Source organism: Castanea sativa, chromosome 3 (assembly GCF_040712315.1).
Source record: "Castanea sativa cultivar Marrone di Chiusa Pesio chromosome 3, ASM4071231v1".
Classification (NCBI taxonomy): Eukaryota; Viridiplantae; Streptophyta; class Magnoliopsida; order Fagales; family Fagaceae; genus Castanea; species Castanea sativa.
The window spans coordinates 14,652,272-14,662,585 of NC_134015.1; positions in this window are offsets into that span (position 1 = coordinate 14,652,272).

Consider the following 10,314-nt stretch of genomic DNA (forward strand, 5'->3'; position numbering starts at 1 on the left):
TGATCAGGCTCAGAACATGACTATGTACTTTGCCTATCAAGATTACCACAAGCAATAATTTTCTGCAGAGATTTTTGAAGAAAGAGTGATTACAGGCAAGCATTTTTGTTTTTCTGCAAGTAGCAGGTGCCTTTTGGAACTTACTGGCACCAAAAAAATCTGTGTATAAGAGCAGCCCCATTACCACTAATAATTCCCTTTATGTTGGTTTCAAGAACCACAGCCACCGCTTTTACTCCTCCAGACTGATGTAAAGCCTCAAAGTTCTTATTCCTCACCATGTCAATTGAGCCGTTTCAGATCAACACTGAGAATGTAAACATGTTTTTCATTCAAGGAACGCTCATTGACAGGCTGCACGATAATGGAATTGGTCAATTGGTGCTGTATAAATGCAAGGGCAGTTGTAAAGCAGTAGACCATCTTTGGTTCATTGTTTTGTAGACCATAATTATTGGTCCTTTGTTTTGTTGCTTTTGGGGTACATTGGCTGATGTCAAGAAGGTGAAAGATGTCCATTCTTGCTTGAAGGCACACATATAACACATAAATATCATAATTTGGCGGGTAGTTCCTCACTATCCTATGTGGACAATCTGGTGGGACTGGAATGCTTGAACATATATATATGTTGTACTATGATTTTTTTGGGGGTTATTTACATTTATGATTGTAATTCTTTATGAGGCTCTACATTTTAACGCTACTCTTCTTTACCAAACTCATTTTATACTAGCAACAATGTCTTCAGCCTTGGCTGCAAAAGGATCTCCGTCAAAAATATATGGTCATTGGCCACGCGATCACAGTGACCATTGCTGAACCTCATCACCACCATAAGTCTCCTAAACTATTTCTTCTAGTGACGCGCTGCCGAATTTCTAACAGAGGACACCATCTCAGGTTCCATCACTAGACCAAGCCTTGCCGCTGTTCCAAACCTTGGATCCTATGTTATTGATCTTTGCCTTGTTGGTCCTAGTGCTCTCCATTGGGTGGGTCTAGTCTCTTTGTTGTTGCTTGATGTATTGCGTTGACTTGGTTGTTGCTGATGGTTTCATTTCAATACTTCCTTTGAGTTTTCTGAGTAGGAAGGGATTTGATAGAGTGGTTGGTGTTTTTGGTTATATTTGTTGTTTGGGCATTTCTTTGGTGAGGAGGAAGGGAATTTTCGGTGTTTTGGTGTTTGCTTGTAGGAGGTTGATGGTGACTGGTGAGTTTCCTTCTTGAGAATTCTTCTCTGTATTTGTTGAGAACTTCTAGTTGTTTCTTTGGGTTTTTGTTTTGGGTATTAACGGAGGGTAGTTTTCTAGTTGTGGGGGATGTAAGTGTGTCTTTGATGAGTGGGTCTTTGATAAGGTTGATGGTGGGCCTCAGAGTTACATTGTTTAGGAAGAGTCAACAAGATGCTTGGTGTGGGCCTTTATACTTCTCCTATCCTTGATCCTGTTATAAAAATAGGCTATTAGGAATGTTGGATAATCATTTACTTGTAAAATTTGATGAAAAATAGAGAGGGTCAGGGTATAGATAAAGTTAATGAACTTTAGTTTGACCCTTTTTCAATATTTTGCTGGGAATATTTGGGCTTCATAAAACAATATTTTTTTTACTTTGCTGTTCTTTGCTTTGAGTCATCCAAATACTTACACTATAATAAAACTTGATCTGAAATAAAATTGGGTCATAAAATTACTATAATCTTCTTGAAGTTCAAAAGTGAAGAAGGAAATGCAGAATCTGATTTTGGTAATCTTACAACTTCTTAATGATGGGTATTGATTTTTTTGAAGAGATATGAAATTTCAAATCAGTGAGGAAATTTGACAGTACTAATTTAACTCCTAACAACTTGTTTGTCCAAGTGAGTCCACATTAGTTGGACTTTTTAATGTGGACCTGATTTCAAGATTATTGATGGACCTACGCATCAAGCTTGTTTGAAATTGAATTCATCAAGCTTGGTCCACTTGGTCTTAAGAGTAATTTCATCCCTGTTTGTTGGGCTGCGTTGAGCTAGGTTTGGACACAACTGCTGTATTGCCTCTGGGTTTCTTTCTTAGCCCAATATTGGACCAATCGGTCAATCACGTCCACTAAGTCCGAACACCACCCTTGTTGCATAGTGTTTTTCTTTTTTGGGAGATGAATAGTGGTTTTTAGGCTGGTTTGTTTAGTCCTTCAATAACAATAAATAAAAAGTGAAACAAGATAAAGAAGATTGAAAAAAAGGATTAAAAAGATACAGATAAAATTTAGAAAAAAAAAAAAAAAAAGTAGATTAAGTGTAGGTGTTTTTTGGAAGACTGCACGAAAGGAATACAACTAGAAATGTTTTAGTTTGGGATTTATGTCCCACGATATGTTCAAATAAAAATAAAATAAAGAACAAATAAAAGATTAGAGCATCAGTGGAGCTAAAACTTAGTTATTTGGCACCATAAAAAGTTATTTTATCTATTTTATCTACTCACTTTACAAAACATCCAATAATAGTGGATCTATTTAAGCTTTCAACACAATAAATAATATATCCACTATAATAAAATAACAATCACAACCGCTACCGCTGCCACTACCGCCGCCACCAACTCTTCCACTGTCGCTGCCGCCACCACCCCCATCCCCACCACCACATGATAACAAATAATCGTCTAGTGTTAACAAATAATTTTTTTAACTCCAAATTGGACTTATACATTTTTTTTTTTACTAAAACAATATCTTAATCATCATGATAGCAAATAATCATTTTGTGTAACAATAATATTTTGTTTTAACCCCAAATTATATATATACAAATTTACCTTTTGACTAAAAAAAATTTCTCAATTGTCATGATAACCTATTATAATCTAGTATAATAACAACAATATTTTTTTTTAAACCAAATTATATATATACAAATTTATATTTGACTAAAACAATCGTCTCAATTGTCTGGAAGCAATCTTGGAACAATATGAACTATGAAATAGAAGAACTTTATAAGAAAACATATAAAATAGAACACATATTACTGCTGGAACAATGTAGTCCATAGATTACTCATACATAACTCAAACCAAATTATACGAGGACGTCATTTCTTCTTTCATTCTCTCTTGATTTGAACACATTTTCCTGATCAAGAAATTGGACCAACTTTCAGAATTCATTTTTTAAAGTTCTGGCCTTTCAACCAGATGGAGTTTCCTTATCCTTACTGTTTGTACATATTTGACTGGTAACAAAATGCATCAAAGATATAAAAAAGAGTTTAATAGTCTGTAAAATCAGTCAACAAAATTGAACTATTTGTGTTAATTTACAATAGACCCCTAAGCACAACATGGGGGGATGGATCCTAAAGATGGAAAATGTAGTCTTTCTTCTCTCTAATGAATCAATATTTCTATCAAGCCTGTGAGTTTCAAAAGCTTAAAATTAATTATGAAAATGAGTAAAAGATAGGGGAATTTTCCCACAAATTTCCTATTATCTAAAGCTCCATATATCATCAAATTGCAGGTTAGAGTTTAGACCCCATCATATTTTGTTCTTGTTTTGTCATGTGAGTGGCATTCTTCCATGCCCTTTCTCTTGTTGATGCTGGGCTCTGATTCCTTGTCTCTTCCCTTCAACAAATGGGGTTTGAGCTTATTCACATCAGATCATTGAACTGGTTTCAAAAAGAACTCTTCTGCTCCTTCTTCCAAGCATCTGATCAAACCAATTAGACCATGTTAGATTAAAAACTGGATCGAACAATTCTTTTTTTTTTTTTTTTTAAATTTAAAACTAAATGCATTTTTCAGTAACTAAATTAAAACAAAAATGTATGTTATTCCCTTTACCTATTGATCCTTGATGGCATGTTCTCTGAGGACATGATCACTACCGGTGATCTTTAAGAGATTTAGATTCCTGCAAATCAAATAAAATCGCAAAAAGATTTTAGTTTTCTTCCAAGAAATTTGATTAAACTATGCCAAAAGTGATGACTAAGACATCAAATTTGAATTGATCAACCATAATGTATAGGCCATATTTGATGCACTAAATTCTCAGAAAAGGAAGAAATAAAATAAAATTCTTTAAATTCCATATCTGTAGGTGGAGAATAAGTCAGCCCCACAGCTACAATATGAAAATCAATTAGAGGTCTGCTAAGTCATTGGGGGATGCATATTTGGCTTGGAAATTTTCAAATCGAATCTCAAATCCAATACAACACACCAAAGTGTGTGTACTACACAATAGAACATGATTATGATTCTTTTGGTTGGCAGGAAATCACTTTCAATGCATCAAGTGCACAGAAATACGAAATGTGAAATCTGAAATCAGCCACCATCAAATCAACAGATAAATGAAAATTTTAAAACAACTCAAAACTCCTGATAGTTGTAAAGCCCTTACTACACTCTCAGTTTTCCTATTTATATGCAAGAACTATGGAATTTCATGATATTGAATAAGAGAAAGTTTGGTCCAAAGAGGGGCTAACTTAATTACAGCAACGTATGATAATGTTAGGGGAAGAGTTTCATTGAGATTTGTTTACTTTAAAACATTACTTTAAGTCATACACTTGCTTGCATTAATCCTGACCCTTACCAACTACCCTGACCCTTTGCAATCAAAAGACATTCCTTAAAATTGAGTATATAACCATAAAACTTTAAACTGAGTGCCTATATTTCCCCTTTACCAGCATTTTCTCAGCAGCCAACCAAAATGTTTAAACTAACTAAACATTTTGATAAAACCCCAGCCAAAAAAGTTCAAACACCGAATTTCCCCCAACATACCCATTTGATTCACATGCAATTAAGTGACTTAAAGCCTCGCAAACTACATAAACGAAGAGAACACAACCAAATCACAAGGATCCCATCACAAAACAGAGTGATACCAAAACAGAGTGAACAAACAAACCACACCGTTTTAATCACGAATTTAAAAATACTCATATCACTTCTCAAAATCTCAGATACCACAAACCACATATCTTAACTCATAAGTCTTAACCACAAATCATATCGCAAAAATCATTATAAAAAAAATTTAAAAAAAAAGAAAAAGAAAGAATAGAGTGATACCTGAGATCGGAGGAAAACCAAAGCAATGGGCTGAGGAAGGCAGCGGCGGCTTCGACGATGAAACCCAGAGCTTGGATCGACGATGAAACCCAGGTTGTCGGCGTTGGGAGAGCGGAGAGATGGAGGACTGGGGGGAGGCGTGGATCATCGAGATCGCACCGAAAGCTCTTGTTCTTGATCGCCGAGATCGTTCTCGTTCTCATTCTTGACCCAAAGCTCATCGGCGCCGCCGATCTCGTCGTCTCAATCTCATCGCCCATGACCGATCTCGTCGCCTATGACCCATGACCGATCTTTCTCTTTCCCTCCATTTTCGATCACAGTCTCTTCCTCCCTCTCTTAGTTTGACCAAATTTTTTAGTCTAATGAATTGTTTTGAGCAGATTTTTGTTTCTGTAATTGTATATATTTAAATTTTTCCTAATAAAATTTGTTTGGATGCTAAAAAAATAGTTGAAAAAAAGTGAAAAATTAGTAAAAAAATAACATTTTTAGAATATTACCAAACACTGAAAATTATTTTTCGAACTATTTTCTATTACACAACCAAACACCAGATTTTATTTCCCTTGCAGGAATTCATTTTTCCCTGCATTCATTTTACGCGCGAAATTCAATTTACATTAAACCAAACGCAGTCTAAAACCCAAGTCAAGGTAAAGTTCAGACTAAAATCCTGCTCTAATGAGTTAAAAGTAGCCTAATCAAATGAAAGCCTAATTTCTCGTTACACAAGCAGGCCAAAACACTGTCCATTACTCCCTTGACATCAGCATTGTACCCTAACATTCAACATGTCATTTGCAGGGAGGAGCTATATATTGACCAGGGGCAATGGCCACCTAATTTTTTTTTAATTATTTTATTAATAAGTACTAATTTTAGTAATTTTATTAAATAAAATTACATTTTACCCTTCTTAACAATACCATCAATTCTTTTAAGAATAATGTTATAACCACAAAGTTTTTTACAACATTTTTACAAACTATTAAGGTAGCAAATTCTTATTGATTCGCACACTTGTATTACTTTTTACTTACCAATAAACACTTACTATATTAGCAATTTGTAAAAATTTTGTAATTTTAGCATTTTTCACATTTTAAAGGACATAAAAAATTAAAAAAAATAAATCTAAAACAAAATATATAGGCTCAACAAAATTCACTCAACAACAAAAATTACCAATAATAATACTAGAAAAAATTAAGCCCAATCAACATATTTTATCCAAAACAAACAATTTAATCATTTAAAAAATTTTAAACAAAAATCCTTAGTGGTAAAACAGTAAAGTCAAAGGCCGGAGTTACCGCACATAGCGTGCAGCAAGCTATCCCTAACTCCAAGTTCTAACTCCATACTGATCATTTGTCCTCATTCCCTGTTACAGTTCTGTAAATTACCATTGTACCCCAATGTCACAGTATCTTAATATCATAATATGCAAGCACTCAACAGCAAATACCTTTAATCTAATTCAATTGGGCCAAATCAATCATCGTAACTGTATATATATAGCATAATGACAATATGACATCACCAACCAATATAGACTCAAAGTTTAGTTTTTGATCGAAAGACTCGACTATTTCAACCTCACCGACGTTACTGTATCTGTAAATAATAATAATCAAAAAACGTAAATACACTTTTAATCCAAATATTTTAAGTCAATTCACGCTGTGGTTTCAAAATAAATTTCACTACTAATATTGTCCTTAAAAATTGAAAATCGTTTTTAATTTGGTTGTTGCCATCAACACTAAACAGAAAAATCCCACATGGCTGAGAGAGTGTATAAGTGTCGTGTAAGATGCTGACGTGGTTAATAATTTAATAATAAAATTTTTTATTTAATTTTCAAAAATAACACCTCAACCCCATGTAAGTTTCTAAATAAATAAATAATTTATCTGTTTTTTTTTTTATATCATAATTTATCAGTTTTAATCAAATAAAAAAGAGAAAAAACAAAATTAAAAATAAAATCAATTAAGATCTATGTTCATATTGATCATGAACACATAAGAATAACAACCCAGAATATTCAAACAAAAGAACAGCCACTACTTGAGGTTTCGCCGTTAGAAACAATTTGGGCTTCGCCGTGAGGACCGATCTGGGCTTTGCATCTGAGGCTTTGCCATGGGGACCATCACAACAACATAGCCAGCACAACACTGATCCTTTGCAACCACCACCACCACCACCACCGGTCTGGGGTTTCACCGCAACACAACACACCCACAAATCCATAACCCACAAATCCAAACCAACCCACCACCCCAAACCGATCCTTCGCAACCACCACCACCACCGGTCTTGGGTTGCACTGCAGCATAACACACCCATAAATCCACAACCCACGAATCCAAATCGACCCACCACCCCAAACCGATCCTTCGCCTCCACTGATCCATAAAACTCCATGGTCGAGCTTGAGAACTTAATCCACAAAACCCCATTTCAAAACATTCAATCAGCTGGGAAAGTTTAAAAAGAAAAAAAAAATTTGGCTGGGGGAGAAAGATCAAAGAGAGGGAGAATGTGAATCAGCAGACAGAGAGAGAAGAATGAAAATAACTTTTTTTAATTTAATAATTTTATTTTATTAGCTTTGAGATTTTAATAATTTAATAACTTTTAACAATTCAAATATTTTTTTTTAATTGTTCTTTTTAATATTTTAATTAGATTAATTGTTTATTTTTATTAATTTAAATGCTGAAATGAATGCTAACGTGATATTTTTATTATTAAATTATTAGCCAGGTTAGCATCTAGCATATCACTTGTGCACTCCGTCAGATACGTAATTTTTCTATTAGGGTGTTGATGGCAAGGACTAAATTAAAAAGGATTTCCATTTTTTAGGGATGATATTAGTAGTGAAATCAATTTTGGGACCAAAGTCGAAATTAGCTCAAAAGGTAAGGACCCAAAGTGTGCCTAATTAAAATAAAAAATTTCCCTATCAAAAAAAAATCTAGAGGGTACTTGTAGATGATTTGAGCCCACAGCCTCACGAAATGGGCCGAAAAAGAAAAAAGAAAGAGATACTATCCTGGCCCATTAAACGAGAGTGGAGAGAACCACTAATGGATATGGGGTTTTTTTACTTTTTACTGCCTCAGCCCAAAGATGCTTACTTTAATCTATATCTGCTACATTATGGAAGAATTTTTTTTATTTATTAGTTAACTCACAGACGTGGAGGGATTTTTGAAAGAACAAAGTTTTGAATTAGTTCGGAAAGAAATCCTTTAAAATCTCTTTATATATATATTTTTTATTGAATGTGAATTTTGATAATCTAATAATGGATTGCACTTTATTATTTTTTTATTATATATTTATACTTGCAAAATTTCAAGAAAACAAAGAATCAATAGCTATATCATATATTAAATGTTATTTCAAGTTTTTACACCTTTAAATTATGCATAAAAAAATATGTTTATGTAAACATGGCAAAATGGGCTAGAATTTGCTGACCCAACCCGAATCCAAATTTTTTCCGAAGAAAAAATGAATTCACCCGTGACTTGACCATTTTTTGCAAGTCAACTTGACCCAACTCGGCTAACTCGTGACATGACTTTTTTTTAAAAAAATTGTAAAAAAGGAAATTAAGACATGGTTGGTTTTTTTTTTTTGTTTGTTTGATGTGGGCTTTACAATGCAAAACACAAACTCAATTGACAAATATAATGTACATGATTATTATATTTTTATAAAACAAAATCAACTTTTTACATTTTTTGGATAACTTCATTCAAATACAATGGTCTCATGAAAACAATTAAGATATTTATCTAGTTGCATGTAAATGAATTGAAAAATGAATGATTGATGCATTATTCTCGCTTGAATAACACAATAAGTAAAGGCTTTTAGATATCAAATAACAAAGTACATGCTAAAATAATTTAGTTGCAATAAAGTTAAAAAATATATTTAAAATTATAAACGTCTATGAGAAACATTCATAAGTGTGAAAAGAATGAAGTCTAAGTATATCAATGAAATTAGCATCAATTATGAGTGCTTGAACCTACTTTTTAAAAGTCCATAACCAAAACAAACCACTTTTCAAAATAAAAGAAAATGTTTTCTTACGTGTCGGTTGCTAAATAATGACATAATATTCACAAAAGAGACAATGTATAAATTAGTAAGCAATCAAACTTTGATGTATATTTCCAAATTGATACATAGTGTCAATCATAGTGAATCTAAAATCAAATACAACTATAGATTATTTTCTATGATATTAGATTATGAAATTGGTTTTTTAAGATTGTAAATTTGAACAATTTTTTTAAAATTTTTTTATCAAATTAGCTATCCAATATCCAATAAAAAAAAATTAGCTATCTAAAAAGGCATTTGTAATTTTGTTTTATGTTTTGGGGTGTTGATATTTTGTAGAATTGAAACTTGTGTGTTTATTTTAATTCGATTTTCAAAAGGTAGACCAGATTCCTTTGTGTTTGTGCTATTTTGTTTTGATTAACAATGTTGAGATTTGTATAATTTATAATTATTGAACAAATGTGAATTTGTTGAGCTGAGCTCTTTTTCTTGATATGACCAGTGAATTTAAAGTAATGCATTTTACATCAAGTAATTTGCTGCGTAACAAATCCATGTTAAAAAAAATCATATAAAAAAATACGGGTCAACTCGATCCAACTTGACTTAATTTGCAACTTGATTGATCGACCCATTTTTAACTTGCTTAAAATGACCTGTTTTTTATACAAATCAATTGACTTAACTCAAACTCAACTTGACTCGCCCATTTTGTCTTGTGCTTATAGATTGAAAAGTAATTAACTTTCTATTTAAATGAACTTTGACATGTATGTTAACAACATAAAGAACATTTAATTCAATAATTAGATTTTTAAAATATATAATGAGGTTAATTTTGTCGTGGGAGTTGACTTTTTGATGCAGTACACATTTAAAAGGGCCTATTTTATGGAAGATTCTAGATACAAATTCAAAGAAATATGCCTTTTTTTTTTTTGGTAAACTACATATTTAGTCCCTAACCTTTACACCATATTTCAATTTGGTCCTTAACCTTTTAATTGTGTCAATTTGGTCCCTAACCTTTTAATGTTATGTCAATTTAGTCCTTGCCATTATATATTAGATGAAAATTGATTACATGACAAACGACCAAAATAAAATTTTAGTTTATTGTCATATTAAC